Genomic DNA, 16,198 nt, shown 5'->3' on the forward strand with positions numbered 1-16,198 from the left:
GTCAGACGTAGCAGAAGGTCGGGGGCAGGCGGCAAGGTTCGTAGTCAGGATGGATAGCAGAAGTTCAGGTAACACAGGCTTTGGACACACTAAACGCTTTCACTGGCACAAGGCAACAAGATCCGGCAAGGGAGTGCAGGGGAAGTGAACAGATATAGTCTGGGAGCAGATGGAAACCAATTAAGCTAATTGGGCCAGGCACCAATCATTGGTGCACTGGCCCATTAAGTCTCAGAGAGCTGGCGCGCGCGCGCCCTAGAGAGCGGAGCCGCGCGCGCCAGCACATGACAGCAGGGGACCGGGACGAGTAAGTGACCTGGGATGCGATTCGCGAGCGGGCGCGTCCCGCTGTGCGAATCGCATCCCCGACGGCCATGACAGTGCAGCGCTCTCGGTCAGCGGGACTGACCGGGGCGCTGCAGGGAGCGAGACGCCGTGAGCGCTCCGGGGAGGAGCGGGGACCCGGAGCGCTAGGCGTAACACTCCCATTGCCTTTGTCCTATGCTGTTCCCTGTCCTAAAGAAGTATCTTATGCTGTGGGTTCAGCTCCACTATTTACTGAGGAAGATCTAATAGAGGACAGTCAGCAGCTACTGGACAGCCAAGAAGGGGAGGAGACATGCGCCGCTTGCTCCGCTAGGCGGCCAAGTAGTGATGCGGAGAGTGACGTGGGTGGCGGTGTTGCAAGGGTTCAGGGTCTTGAAATAGACACTGTTGGGGACAGGGACGTGCACAGACATTTTGAAGGGCAGGGGCTCAAGTAAAAAAAAGAGGGCACTTCTCATAATTTAAAAAACGTCTGCCAGACTTAATGGGCAGATGTGCTGCGGCCCAGGGACACAGTGGACTCCCGCCTGGCCTCCTCAACATTCCTAGCCCCCATAAAAGTTGGTGTTTTTGTAAAATCGAGTCAAGAACAGTTTCTATGAAGGTCTGCCATGTGTATATACACTTTGGCTGTGCTGTCAGTTTTATTTACAGAAAACATGTGACAGCTGCCCTATAATATACTGCATTATAGAGGAGATTCATCAAAACCTGTGCAGAGAAAGAGCGGTGCAGTCGCCCATAGCAACCAATCAGATCGTTTTGCAGAGGGCTTTTCCTCTGCAAAGGTTTTAATAAATCTCCCCCTATATGCCCCGGTCTGAGCTCTATATGACAGAACTCATCACCAATCACCCAGCACCCATCACCAATCACCCAGCACCCATCACTCATCCCCAATCACCCAGCACCAATCACCCAGCACCAATCACCCATCACCAATCACCCAGCACCCATCACCCATCACCAATCACCCAGCACCAATCACTCAATACCAATCACCCAGCACCAATCACCCAGCACCAATCACCCAGCACCCATCCCCAATCACCCAGCACCAATCACCCAGCACCAATCACCCAGCACCCACCTTATGCAGGAATCTCCACACAGCTCTGGTTCTTACACTGAAGAAATGAGCACCACACAAATATATGCTTACATGCTACAATATACTAAAGTTGGCAAAAAAAAGAATTATAAATATACAAAGACGGCCAGGCATAGCACAGCATACAGGATGGAGGCAGGGAAGCTCCGCCTCCATTGCGCACAAGACTGACTTCGCATACTAGCAATGTGGGGCAATACCTAGAAAACGGAAAGACCAACTTTTGTATACATGCACTATAACCTAGTGTATTGGGTTTAGTGCGAGTAAACAGCCTGTCAGTTTCCCTTTAATTATATACCATACCCCCCTTTATGAACTATATACTGTGCCACCATTCATCTATTAATTCCCTATATACTGTGCCACCATTCATCATTTAATTCCCTATATACTGTACCACCATTCATCTATTAATTACCTATATACTGTGCCACCATTAATGAACTATATACTGTGCCATTATTATTTAACTATACTGTGCCACCACTAAGGGTGCGTTCACACGTGCATATTTTCTGCTGCAGATTTGCTTTAGCAGATTTCTCTTCCCATTGTCAATGGGAAGCAAAATCTGCAGCAGCAAAATCTGCAGCAGATCTGCAGCAAAAATAGGCACATGTGAACGCACCCTAAGGATCTATACAAAGTGCCAGCATACATAAAAAATATAATGTTCCAATATAATGAAATATATACTGTGCTTCCATAAATTCCCTATATACTGTGCTTTCATTTATGTGCTTACATTCCTCCAATAATTCCCTAATAATGTGTTTCATACAATAAATACAAGCACATAACATAAAGGCACATACAGTACATAGGTAATATACACACATACAAAGAGACACTTTGACACATACATACAGGTACAAATATACATTAAGAAACATAAATACACAGACACACATATAACATGGAATATATACTAAAAGATATAGCCAATAAGCACATCATACATACAGGTACACACATACAATCACTCACAGATATATACACACACATACATAGATTCACTTGCTCATATATATACACACACATACATAGATTCACTTGCTCATATATACATACACATATACATAGATTCACTTGCTCATATATATACACATATACATAGATTCACTTGCTCATATATATATATATATATATATATATACACACATACACACATACATACATAGATTCACTTGCTCACATATATAGGCACATACATAGAGATAGACACACACACAAACACACATATATACACCTCACACTGACATACAGTCACTCAATATATACACAGTCACTTACACTAAGGCCCCAGCCATCCCTCTCTGCACAGGCACATACATAGATACACACACATATATACATACACACACACACACACACACACACACACACACTGACATACAATCACTGATATATATTTACAGTTAATTACAGTAAGGGCTCCATCCCCCTCTGCATAGACTGAAGTTTGTGGCCAGACATGCTGTGGGCGAGGCTTCTCTCTGCCTCCTCTGCTTCTGTCTCCTCCGTGTGGAGAGAAGCAGAGAAATGGCAGATTATGACAGGGTAAGTGGCACCCCCTTGCTGCAGGGAGGGCACAGCACCCTCCATTAAACCACATACAAATCTCCCCAGCAATGGATCCTTTTTACTTCACCTGTCACCCTGAGTCTGTAGCTCCTTTTGTGAGGGCACTAGAGGGGCAGGTGAGGAAAAGGGCAGGGGCTCCAGCCCCCTTTCACTCCTATGTGTGCGCATCCCTGGTTGGGAAACCTGAGGAGGACATCAGTGACGTGCACACACCTGTGGATGATGATAAAGCCGTTCGCAATTGGGAGCCGGGTGCAGAAGGGGATTCATCATCATCAGGAGAAGAGAGTTGCAGTTTGCCCTTGAGGCAGCAAGGCGGTAGCATGGTTGGCAGTCAGTGTGGTGGCAGTAGTGGAAATTCAGGAGCCAAACGTGCCCGGGGGAGACCACCTGCTTCGCGGCAACCTACCTTTCCGGGAGGTAGTGGAACAGGGGTTCCTGGAGACGGCGCCAGTAGCAGTCAATTAGTGCGGACTGCGGGTGGGAAAATCAGCTACTCAGCGGTGTGGAAGTTTTTCATAAGGCATTCGGAGGAGGTTCACGTAGCCACATGCAAGATCTGTCGGTAGAAGGTGAAGCGTGGCCAGGGTCCCAATGTCGGCACCACGGCCCTGCGTCAACACATGCTTCGCCACTATAAAGCGGCCTGGGAGAACCGTGGCTCCGATATAGTGGTCTAGCCTGCTGCATCACCCAGTGGCCATCCGCTCCCTCCTTCATCCAGCCAAGGCTCCACCACCTCAGCCGAAGGGAGCTGTCTGTCAAACCCTACTTCTGTCGCTCCTGCTTCTCCCGCTTTTAGTCAGCCATTCCGCCAACAATCCATCGGCAAAGCCATGTTCAAGAGACAACAGTATGAGCCCACTCATCCAACGGCGCAGAAGTTGAATGTGCTCCTGTCCAATTTGCTGGTGTTGCAGTCCTTCACTTTTCAAGTGGTGGACTCTGCACCTTTCAGAGAATTGATGGCTTGTGCCGAGCCAATGTAGAGAGTCCCAAGCCGTCATTTCTTTACAAAGAAGGCAGTACCAGTCCTGCATAAATTTGTAGAAGAGAAGGTAGGCCAGTCCTTGAGCCTGTTGGTGTGTTCAAAAGTGCACGGCAGCGCCGACATGTGGAGCTGTAACTTGGGGCAGGGACAATACTTGTCTTTTACGGCCCACATGGTAAATGTGGTTCCTGCACAGCCACAACAGCAACTTGGACAGGTCACACCACTTCCTCATCCACGCTCTCGCTCCCAGGCAGTTGGTCCTGTTACAGTGTGCGACGCTGCCTCCTCATCCTCCACCGTGTCCTCGGCCTCCACTGCACGTCCAAATCTCGGTGGCCCTTCATCGTACCATGTGTGTAGGGCACGGCGGTGTCAAGCTGTTCTTCACATGGTTTGCCTTGGTGAACGGAGTCACACAGGGGAGGAACTGGTAAAGTTCATTTGTAAAGAAATCCGAGTATGGCTTACTCCACGAAATCTGGAAATGGGAACCATGGTGACCGACAACGTCGAAGAACATCGGGTCCGGGCTGCGACAAGGAAGTGTGAAACATGCGCCCTGCATGGCAGACGTGTTGAATCTGGTTGTCAAGCACTTCCTCAAGTCTTCACCCCATTTGCAAAACATCCTGAAAATGGCAAGGAAACTGTGCATGCACTTCAGCCACTCGTACACCGCCAAGCACACCTACCTTGAGCTGCAGCGTCAGAACGGTATCCCACAACATAGTCTTATTTGTGATGTTGCCACACGTTGGAATTCCACCCTCCATATGTTGGACAGACTATACGAACAAAGAAAAGCCATCACCGATTTCTTGATGATCCAAGCAGATAGGAGTACTCCCCTGTGTAACTTCAATGTAAACCAGTGGCAGCTCATACGTGACACCTGCCGTTTGCTGTGGCCCTTTGAGGAAGCCACATTATTTGTGAGTCGCCTGGATTACCCCATGAACAACGTAATTCCACTCCTACATTTCCTACAACAAGTGATTGAAACCATGGCTGGTCACGGCAATGGAGACGTTGCACCTACATCTCAAGGCTACAAGAGCCCTGTGAGGGCTGAACTGGAGGAGGAGGATGATGAGGGGCAGAGCGGAGCACAGTTTAGGTTGGATGAGATGGCCAGTGTTTCCAGTCATCGGACAGGAGAGGAGGAGCAGGAGCAGCCAGAGGAGCTGGAGGGTTATGAGGAAGTTGAGAAAGAGGACCCAGACACACCGTGGCAGTATGCGGTGGAGATGGAGGCAGGTAGTCCATGTGAGTCACGCAAATGGCGCAAATGGCACGATGCATGCTCAGTTGCTTGCGTAGTGAACCCCGAATAGTCAAAATTCGTCAGCGGGATGACTTCTGGATCTCCACCTTATTAGACCCTCGCTACCCTTTGTGAAGATGAATCAGGGAAGGATCAGCCAGGATTTCCAGCCACCAATGCCAGATGCCCATGATTGACCATGCTGCTACACCAACATTTCCCAATTATGGTTGGTTATGAAACCCTCTTGGGTTATCAATTAGGGTTATGAAACCCTCTTTGGTACTGGCATTGCCTGCTCATCCTGTGTCTTTCAGGAACTACTTGCCTCACCGATGCTTCTGGCCTTGGGCCTTTAATTTTTGAATGTTTAGCAGTAGCTAAATATATGCTTAATGCAAATGTCAACATTGATCTTTAAATGTAAGGGGTTATGAAACCCTCTTGGGTACTGCGAATGCCTGCTCCTGACTCATTCTGTGTCTTTCAGGAACTACTTGCCTCACTGATGCCTCAGGCCTTGGGCCTTCAATTTTTGGATGTTTAGCAGTAGCTAAATACATGCTTAATGCAAATTTCAACATTGATCTTTAGCCCCTTAAGGACACATGACGTTCTCATACGTCTCCATTTCCGAGTCCTTAAGGACACATGACATATGAGAAAGTCATGTGCTTTCCCGGCCCCCCGCAGCCATCTGGAGCGGAGCCGGTGCCCGATGCCTGCTGAAATCGTTCAGCAGGCATCGGGGCATATCGCCCGGGGGGTCATGATGACCCCCCATGTCGGCGATGGCCGCAGATCGCTGGACAATTCAGTCCAGCAATCTGCGGCGGATTCTGGGTCAATCGGGTCTCCAGTGACCTGGTGACCCGGAAATATTGGCTGATCGGGGCCGTCTCTGACAGCCATAGGCAGCAGGGTTCACCTCACTATCGCTTTTGTTACCAAACTCGGTGTTTCACAACCAGTGTGCCTCCAGCTGTTGCAAAACTACAACTCCCAGCATGCACTGATAGACCGTACATGCTGGGAGTTGTAGTTTTGCAACAGCTGGATGTTTCTTCCCCCCCAAATGTGAATGTACTGGGTACACTCACATGGGCGGAGGTTTACGGTAAGTATCCGGCTGCAAGTTTGAGCTGTGGCAAATTTTCTGCCGCAGCACAAACTGCCAGCGAGAAACTACTGTGAACCCCCGCCCGTGTGACTGTATCCTAAAAACACTACACTACACTAACAAAAAATTTAATAAAAAGTAAAAAAACACTACATATACACATACCCCTACACAGCCCCCCTCCCCAATAAAAAGGAAAAACATCTGATACGCCACTGTTTCCAAAATGGAGCCTCCAGCGGTTGCAAAACTACAACTCCCAGCATGCACTGATAGACAGCACATGCTGGGAGTTGTAGTTTTGCAACAGCTGGATGTTTCTCCCCCCCCAGTGTGAACGTACAGGGTACACTCACATGGGCGGAGGTTTACAGTAAGTATCCTGCTGCAAGTTTGAGCTGCGGAAAATTTTCTGCCGCAGCTCAAACTGCCAGCGAGAAACTACTGTGACCCCCCCCCCGTGTGACTGTACCCTAAAAACACTACACTAACACAAAATAAAATAAAAAGTAAAAAACACTACATATACACATACCCCTACACAGCCCCCCTCCCCTCCCCAATAAAAATGAAAAACATCTGGTACGCCACTGTTTCCAAAAAGGAGCCTCCAGCTGTTGCAAAACTACTACTCCCAGTATTGCCAGATAACCATTGACTGTCTAGGCATGCTGGGAGTCTTACAACAGCTGGAGACACCCTGTTTGGGAATCACTGGCGTAGAATACCCCTATGTCCACCCCTATGCAAGTCCCTAATTCAGGCCTCAAATGCGCATGTCGCTCTCACTTTGGAGCCCTGTCGTATTTCAAGGCAACAGTTTAGGGTCACATATGAGGTATCGCCGAACTCGGGAGAAATTGTGTTACAAATTTTGGGGGGTATTTTCTGCTATTACCATTTTTAAAAATGTAAAATTTTTGGGAAAACAAGCATTTTAGGTAAAAAAAAAAAGAGTTTTTTTTACATATACAAAAGTCGTGAAACACCTGTGGGATATAAAGGTTCACATTACCCCTTGTTACGTTCCCCGAGGGGTCTAGTTTCCAAAATGGTATGCCATGTGTTTTTTTTCTGTTCTGGCACCATAGGGGCTTCCTAAATGCGGCCTGCCCCCAGAGCAAAATTTGCTTTCAAAAAGCCAAATGTGACTCCTTCTCTTCTGAGACCTGTAGTGCGCCAGCAGAGCACTTTTCACCCCCCATAAGGGGTGTTTTCTGAATCGGGAGAAAGTGGGCTTCAAATTTTGGGGGGTATTTTCTGCTATTACCCTTTTAAAAAATTTAAAAATTTTGGGAAACCAAGCATTTTAGGTAAAACATTTTTTTTTTTTTACATATGCAAAAGTCGTGAAACACCTGTAGGGCATTTAGGTTCACATTACCCCTTGTTACGTTCCCCGAGGGGTCTAGTTTCCAAAATGGTATGCCATGTGTTTTTTTTTTTGCTGTTATGATACCATAGGGGCTTCCTAAATGCAGCATGCCCCCAGAGCAAAATTTGCTTTCAAAAAGCCAAATGTGACTCCTTCTCTTCTGAGACCTGTAGTGCGCCAGCAGAGCACTTTTCACCCCCATATGTGGTGTTTTCTGAATCGGGAGAAATTGGGCTTCAAAATTTGGGGGGGATTTTCTGCTATTACCCTTTTTGAAAATGTAAAAATTTTGGGAAACCAAGCATTTTAGGTAAAAAACATTTTTTTTTTACATATGCAAAAGTCGTGAAACACCTGTAGGGTATTAAGGGTCACATTACCCCTTGTTACGTTCCCCGAGGGGTCTAGTTTCCAAAATGGTATGCCATGTGCTTTTTTTTTTTGCTCTTCTGGCACCATAGGGGCTTCCTAAATGCGGCATGCCCCCAGAGCAAAATTTGCTTTCAAAAAGCCAAATGTGACTCCTTCTCTTCTGAGACCTGTAGTGCGCCAGCAGAGCAATTTTCACCCCCATATGTGGTGTTTTCTGTATCGGGAGAAATTGGGCTTCAAATTTTGGGGGGTATTTTCTGCTATTACCCTTTTAAAAATTGTAAAATTTTTGGGAAGCCAAGCATTTTAGGTAAAATTTTTTTTTTTTTTTTACATATGCAAAAGTCGTGAATCACCTGTGGGGTATTAAGGTTTACTTTACCCCTTGTTACATTCCCCGATGGGTCTCGTTTCCAAAATGGTATGTGATGTGTTTTTTTTTTTTTGCTGTCCTGGCACCATAGGGGCTTCCTAAAGGTGACATGCCCCCAAAAACCATTTGTCGCTCCTTCCCTTCTGAGCCCTCTACTGCGCCCACCGAACACTTTACATAGACATATGAGGTATGTGCTTACTCGAGAAAAATTGGGTTTCAAATACAAGTACAAATTTTCTCCTTTTTACCCCTTGCAAAATAAAAAAATTGGGTCTACAAGAACATGCGAGTGTAAAAAATGAAGATTTAGAATTTTCTCCTTCACTTTGCTGCTATTCCTGTGAAACACCTAAAGGGTTAATACACTTATTGAATGTCATTTTGAATACTTTGGGGGGGTAGTTTTTATAATGGGGTCTTTTATGGGGTATTTCTAATATGAAGACCCTTCAAATCCACTTCAAAACTGAACTGGTCCCTGAAAAATAGTGAGTTTGAAAATTTTGTGAAAAATTTCAAAATTGCTGCTGACCTTTGAAGCCCTCTGGTGTCTTCCAAAAGTAAAAACTAACAGATTTTATGATGCAAACATAAAGTAGACATATTGTATATGTGAACCCCAAAAAACATATATTTTGAATATCCATTTTCCTTACAAGCAGAGAGCTTCAAAGTTAGAAAAATGCTAAATTTTCATTTTTTTCATCAAATTTGGGGATTTTTCACCAAGAAAGAATGCAAGTTACCATAAAATTTTACCACTAAGTTAAAGTAGAATATGTCATGAAAAACTATCTCGGAATCAGAATGATAACTAAAAGCATTCCAGAGTTATTAATGTTTAAAGTGACAGTGGTCAGATTTGCAAAAAACGCTCTGGTCCTTAGAGTGTAAAATGGCCTGGTCCTTAAAGGGGTACTCCGCCCCTAGACATCTTATCCCCTATCCAAAGGATAGGGGATAAGATGTCAGATCGCCGGGGTCCCGCTGCTCGGGACCCCGGGGAACCCCGCTGCGGCACTGCGCTATCATTTCTGCGCAGAGCGAGATTGCTCTGAACGTAATAACGGGCAATACAGGGGCCGGAGCATCGTTACGTCACGGCTCCGCCCCTCGTGACATCACGGCCCGCCCTCGTCAATACAAGTCTATGGGAGGGGGCGTGGCAGTTGTCACGCCCCCTGCCATAGACTTGCATTAAGGAGACGGGCCATGATGTCATGAGGGGCGGAGCCATGACGTCACGCTGCTCCGGCCCCTGTATCGTCCGTCATTACGCACAGAGCGAACTCGCTCTGTGCAGTAATGATGGTGGGGTGCCGCAGTGGCGATCCCCGGGGTCCCCAGCAGTGGGACCGCGGCAATCTAACATCTTATCCCCTATCCTTTGGATAGGGGATAAGATGCCAGGGTCGGAGTACCCCTTTAAGGGGTTAAATGTAAGGGGTTGGTTATGAAACCCTCTTGGGTACTGCGAATGACTGCTCCTGACTCATTCTGTGTCTTTCAGGAACTACATGCCTCCCTGATGCCTCAGGCCTTGGGCCTTCAATTTTTGGATATTTAGCAATTGCTTAATACATGCTTAATGCAAATTTCAACATTGATCTTTAAATGTAAGGGGTTGGTTATGAAACCCTCTTGGGCACTGCTCCTGACTTATTCTGTGTCTATCAGGAACTACTTGCCTCCCTGATGCCTCAGGTCTTGGGCCTTCAATTTTTGAATGTTTAGCAATTGCTTAATACAGGCTTAATGCAAATTTCAACATTGATCTTTAAATGTAAGGGGTTGGTTATGAAACCCTCTTGGGTACTGCGAATGACTGCTCCTGACTCATTCTGTGTCTTTCAGGAAATAATTGCCTCCCTGATGCCTGAGGCCTTGGGCCTTCAATTTTTGGAAGTTTAGCAGTGGCTAATACATGCTTAATGCAAATTTCATCAATGATTTTTAAATTCTCAGTGCTCTGCCAGGGCCTTTCCTACCCTGCCGGGGCCGATCCAAGGACCTCCCTAAACCATCCAATCGGTAGTAGAGACATGCTGTGTGTACAAAGGGCAGGGACTTAATCAACCCCAGCTTATGACCCGCGCTTAGTTGTGATTCTTCTTTCCTGGCAAATAATTGCAATCCGTGATCCCTATCGCGAACGGGGTTCAGCGAATTACCCACACCTGTCGGTGAAAGATAGACACGCGCTGGTCCGTTCAGTGTAGCGCGTGTGCAGCCCCGGACATCTGAGGGCATAACACACCTATTATTGCTCGATCTCGCGAGTGATTGTGCAATATAAGGGGTTATTAAAGCCTCTTGGGTACTGCTGAAGCCTACTCCTGACTGCTCCTGTGTCTTTCAGGAACTACTTGACTTCATGATGCTTCTGGGCTTGGGCCTTTAATTTTAGGATTTTTGAAATACATACATACATGCTTAATTTAAATTTCAACATTTATGGTGCAATGTATTGGGTTATTAAACACTCTTGGGTAGTGTTTTTTTTTAATTTTCTGATAATTATCACAGTAATAAACTTGAATTTTCCACAATAATAACCATTACACCATTGAACGATTGTTGCGTGTGATTTTTTTAAGTAAAGTTTTCAAAAAAAATATGCAAAGGGATGAACTCTGCTTCTTTATTTCATAAAAAAATATTTTATAGAAGAATGTCTTTTGGTGGTCCACCGTCCTGCATTATCTTCTGGACTCTTGGATATGCGCTTGTTCTTAAACAAAGGTACAAAAAACAAAAATGGCCGGTCAGGGCTATGGAGACATTGCGCCTACATCTTACGGCCACATGAGCCCTGTGGGTGCTTGTGAGATTAGGTCCTTTTTACCAACACGGCGGGGTCCGGGACACAAATTTTGATTTAAATTTCAAATAAAAAAAAAATCACACATTTCAATAGTCTCCTCATGCTGCAGCCAACTCCAGGCTGCATCATTCTGGTAATATATAGAGAGCACTCGCTGTCCTAAATTTTCGTTAAAATTTTTCGTCAAAAATATTTGTCTTTTTTATTAGGGATTGTGAAGCTTTGGTGTGTACTCATGCATCAGCCAACTCCAGCCTGTGTCATTCAGGCAATATATGGTTTACTGATGGCGCTGCTGGGCCTAGGTCTGGGAATTTCAAATTTTCTCATAGGTAGCACCCGCTATCCATAAGTCTTCTTCATAAATTTCTACAATTGTTGTGTTTTTTTGGAGGGATTGTGAAGCCCTAGTGTGTACTCATGCATCAGCCAACTCCAGACTGTGTCATTCAGGCAATATATAGGTAGCACCCGCTGTCCTAAATATTCTTAATTTTTTTTTTTTAATGGTTGTTTTTTCTTTGGGATTCTGAAGCCCTGGTGTGTACTCAATGCTGCTTCCTGCTACACTCTGTCAGCACATTGGTCCTGCAACAGTGTGCCACCAAATTTAGGATTAAAAATTGCACCCACCACTAAACAGACTAGACCATTATCACATAAAACAATACAACTTACCCTTTCTGGACTAACAGGACTTTACAGATGCAATCAGTGCAACAATTGCAAAGTTACAGAGTTCCCCCAAAAAACTGACATAATAACATTTACCACGAACCATAAAACACATCCAATAAAAGAACTTCTAACTTGCAACACTAAAAACATCATTTATATTATCAAATGCCCCTGCAATAAACAATATATAGGTCGCACATCACGTACACTTAAAAAGAGGATAGCTGAACATTTTTATAATATAAAAAGAGGATCCGAGAAACACTCTCTGCCCACTACAAGGAAACACACAACTGTCACATTAGAGGCACATAGTTCGCAGCCCTACAGTTGGTTCAACTCGACTGGAGAGGCGGCAATTTTACTTCAAAGATGTCAAGGATAGAGTCCAGATATAAATACGAGATGGAAAGGCTGGCCTCTAAAGGCTTAAACGTCGAACCTGAAATTTTCGGATTCATCTAGATAGAGACCACACTAGGATGACATGAGGAATCTAGTTTCCTGACTTCTCCGATTCTACAACCCATCATCCTTTCACTTCTTTCTACATTATTACTTTATATTGTCCTCTTTCCACCGTACAGCTATAGTATCCCAATTTAGATCCATAAATTTTCTTTCCGAACTGTATATATAAATCTGTGTCTATTTATGTGTAGAAATTTTTTTTACCCAAAAATATTTTCTGATTCTTTCTATAATTGAAAGTGTTTTGTACAAAAAGATAGATATCCTTTATATTTTTATACATATTCTTCTATATAGATTTTTCTACTCATAAATGCATTGTGAAATCCGAATTACTCCCATTGGCCCTCATTTACTATTGCAAACCCGACATGTTTTGTCGGGTCATGTGCCATTTTCGGGCGCATTGCGCCTGAAATTCTGTCTGTGCCAGTATTTGCACCTGAAATTCTGTCTGCGCCTGAATCTGCGCCTGAAATTGAAAAAACCCAACTAACTCTCCATTTTGCTAAGAAAACCCGAAAAAGGGGTGTCATCGTTGAGAAAAGGGGGCGTGGGCACAGAAAAGGGGCGTGTTCCCGACATTTTCACAAAATCACAACATATTTACTAAGGTTTCCACATAAAAAGTGGTGGATTTCAGCTGAGGAAAACCCTACAGATCAGAGCATGTGTAAAAAAAAAAAAAGCAAATTGTAGGGAAAGTGGAAACTGTAGGGAAACCTTAGTAAATACCGTGGAAAATAAATTGTAGGGAATTAAAACCCACAAAGAAACCTACACTCCACTCTTAGTAAATAAGGGCCATTGTCAGTAGGACACATAGCTCAAATATCACACTTCTGCAATACGTGTCTGCAGTTTATAGTCTCAATACAACGTAACACCAACTCAGTATAATAAATCACCATTCCGATTATGAATCAATATATACGATATCAACCTATTATCTTATTATCACAAACATTTCTACATACGCATGATTATATATATTTACGATTTTTTTTGCCATCCTTACATCATTTATTGCTATCTTGATCACCATGTATATATACAAATAATGTTTCAACATATTTCCACATAATAAACATTCATGAACAGTGCTTGGTCACCACATATTACTTTGTAATAGGCTTCTATTACCACCGTGTGCCGCTTTGTCCCATTATCATGCACGGGACTCACACCCAGAAGTACTGTAGTGCAGGTCTTTTTATTTTTCTGTTCTCTTTAAACGTTCCCAGCATTCCATGTAGCCAGAGACAATATGTCATAAATTACATAATCTCTTGGGGGTGTGGCTATGCTGCAATGGGTGGGTGGATAGGAAGGTGGTAGGAAGTTACTGAAGTAACTGTACCTTTTAAGAAGGAGATGCAGAGTGACCAGGTGACCCCTGTTACCCAATGGGAACCCCCAAATTGTTCTGTATACTGTATAGTGTAGTGGGGGAACAGTTGTCCCAGTCTAGGAGAAAGGAGAGTGAGCTAAGCTCCTGTGCAGAGCTCCATGTGAGCTATGGTGTGGAAAGGAGGTGGAAGAAGTGTGTGAGGTGATCCAGAGGGAAGCCTGAAGAAAAACTCTAAATCAAGTCAGCCCTGCCATTCTGCAACTGTTCCCTCATATAATTGGTGAGTCATACCCTGGCGGAATTTCTAATTGGACCTTGTCAGAACCCTAGTCAGTGTGGGATATCCTCAAGTCTCAGATCTCAAGTCTATATAATTCAAGTGGGTGAAAAGCACCATATGTCCCAGCAAGGCAGCAGGGCTCCCAATGGTTACACTGCATCCCTTCTACTCTGCTCAATACTGTGTTTTGTACCATCTACACCTGCCTCAGTAAAAGACAATTATCCGTAACCTGGTGCAGTGTGTTTCTTGCCCCCGTGCCTGGCCCAGGAGAAGCTGTCTCCACCTTGGACCGTGTATAGGCTAATGGTGCACTGGTTTTACGAATTGACAAGTCTACCTTGCACCCCCCTGTCACAAAAAATATAACTTGGCATCAGGGGGTCTAAGGCTGAAGAAAAAAAAATCCTAAAATACCCCTTAACCCCTTAAGGACCAAGGACGTACCGGTACGTCCTTGGTCCTGCTCTTCTGATATAACGCGGGGTTACACAGTAACCCCGCGTCATATCTCGGCGGGCCCGGCGTCATAGTGAAGCCGGGACCCGTCTCTAATAGCGCGCAGCGCCGATCGCGGCGCCGCGCGCTATTAACCCTTTAGCCGCGCGCTCAGAGCTGAGCCGCGCGGCTAAAAGTGAAAGTTCCCGGCTAGCTCAGTCGGGCTGTTCGGGATAGCCGCGGCTAATCGCGGCATCCCGAACAGCTGACAGGACAGCGGGAGGGCCCCTACCTGCCTCCTCGCTGTCCGATCGCCGAATGACTGCTCAGTGCCTGAGATCCAGGCATGAGCAGTCATGCGGCAGAATCGTTGATCACTGGTTTCTTATGAGAAACCAGTGATCAACATAGAAGATCAGTGTGTGCAGTGTTATAGGTCCCTATAACACTGCAAAAAAAAAGTGAAAAAAAAAGTGAATAAAGATCATTTAACTCCTCCCCTATTAAAAGTTTGAATCACCCCCCTTTTCCAATAATAAAAAAAACACAGTGTAAATAAAAATAAAAATAAACATATATGGTATCACCGCGTGCGGAAATGTCCGAATTATAAAAATATATCATTAATTAAACCGCTCGGTCAATGGCGTGCGCGCAAAAAAATTCCAAAGTCCAAAATAGTGCATTTTTGGTCACTTTTTATATCATTTTAAAATGAATAAAAAGTGATCAATAAGTCATATCAATGCAAAAATGGTACCGTTAAAAACTTCAGATCACGGCGCAAAAAATTAGCCCTCATACCGCCCCATACACGGAAAAATAAAAAAGTTATAGGGGTCAGAAGATGACAATTTTAAACGTATTAATTTTCCTGCATGTAGTTATGATTTTTTCCAGAAGTCCTACAAAATCAAACCTATATAAGTAGGGTATAATTTTAATTGTATGGATCTACAGAATAAATATCAGGTGTCATTTTTACCGAAAAATGTACTACGTAGAAACGGAAGCCCCCAAAAGTTACAAATTAGAATTGGTGGCTTAAAATATAAGCCATCATATGGATTTTTAGGTGCAAATTTGAAAGAGTTATGATTTTTTAAAGGCAAGGAGCAAAAAACGAAAATGCAAAAACGGAAAAACCCCCGGTCCTTAAGGGGTTAAGTGGCCACAATATTGGACGATACATTTCAAATATTTAACCTCCTGAACGGTAATCCCGAGCGTGACTCGGGGTTAATTTTCCCTGCCAGGATCGGTAACCCCGAGTCACGCTCGGGTTAGAATTGCAGCGTTGCCGGCCGGGCTGCACGATATATCGCAAAAGCAATGCAATATAGCGATGCGCCCCCCCCCCCCGGGAAAACATGCGATTATCTGCTCTGGTCAGCTCCCGTGGCGGGGGCCGGCCAGAGCAGGTAAAGAAAAATACTAAAAGTCAGTGTTTCCCTACCAGGGGGCCTCCAGCTGTTGCAAAACTACAACTCTCAGCATGCCTGAACAGCCAAAGGCAGTCCGGGCATGCTGGGAGAAGTAGTTTCACAACAGCTGGAGGCCCCCTGTTAGAGAATCACTGAACTAAGTGTAAAAGGAAAAAGGAATAAAATAAAAAAAAACTTTTGCTTAC

Source organism: Hyla sarda, chromosome 5 (genome assembly GCF_029499605.1).
Source record: "Hyla sarda isolate aHylSar1 chromosome 5, aHylSar1.hap1, whole genome shotgun sequence".
In the NCBI taxonomy this organism is placed as follows: Eukaryota; Metazoa; Chordata; class Amphibia; order Anura; family Hylidae; genus Hyla; species Hyla sarda.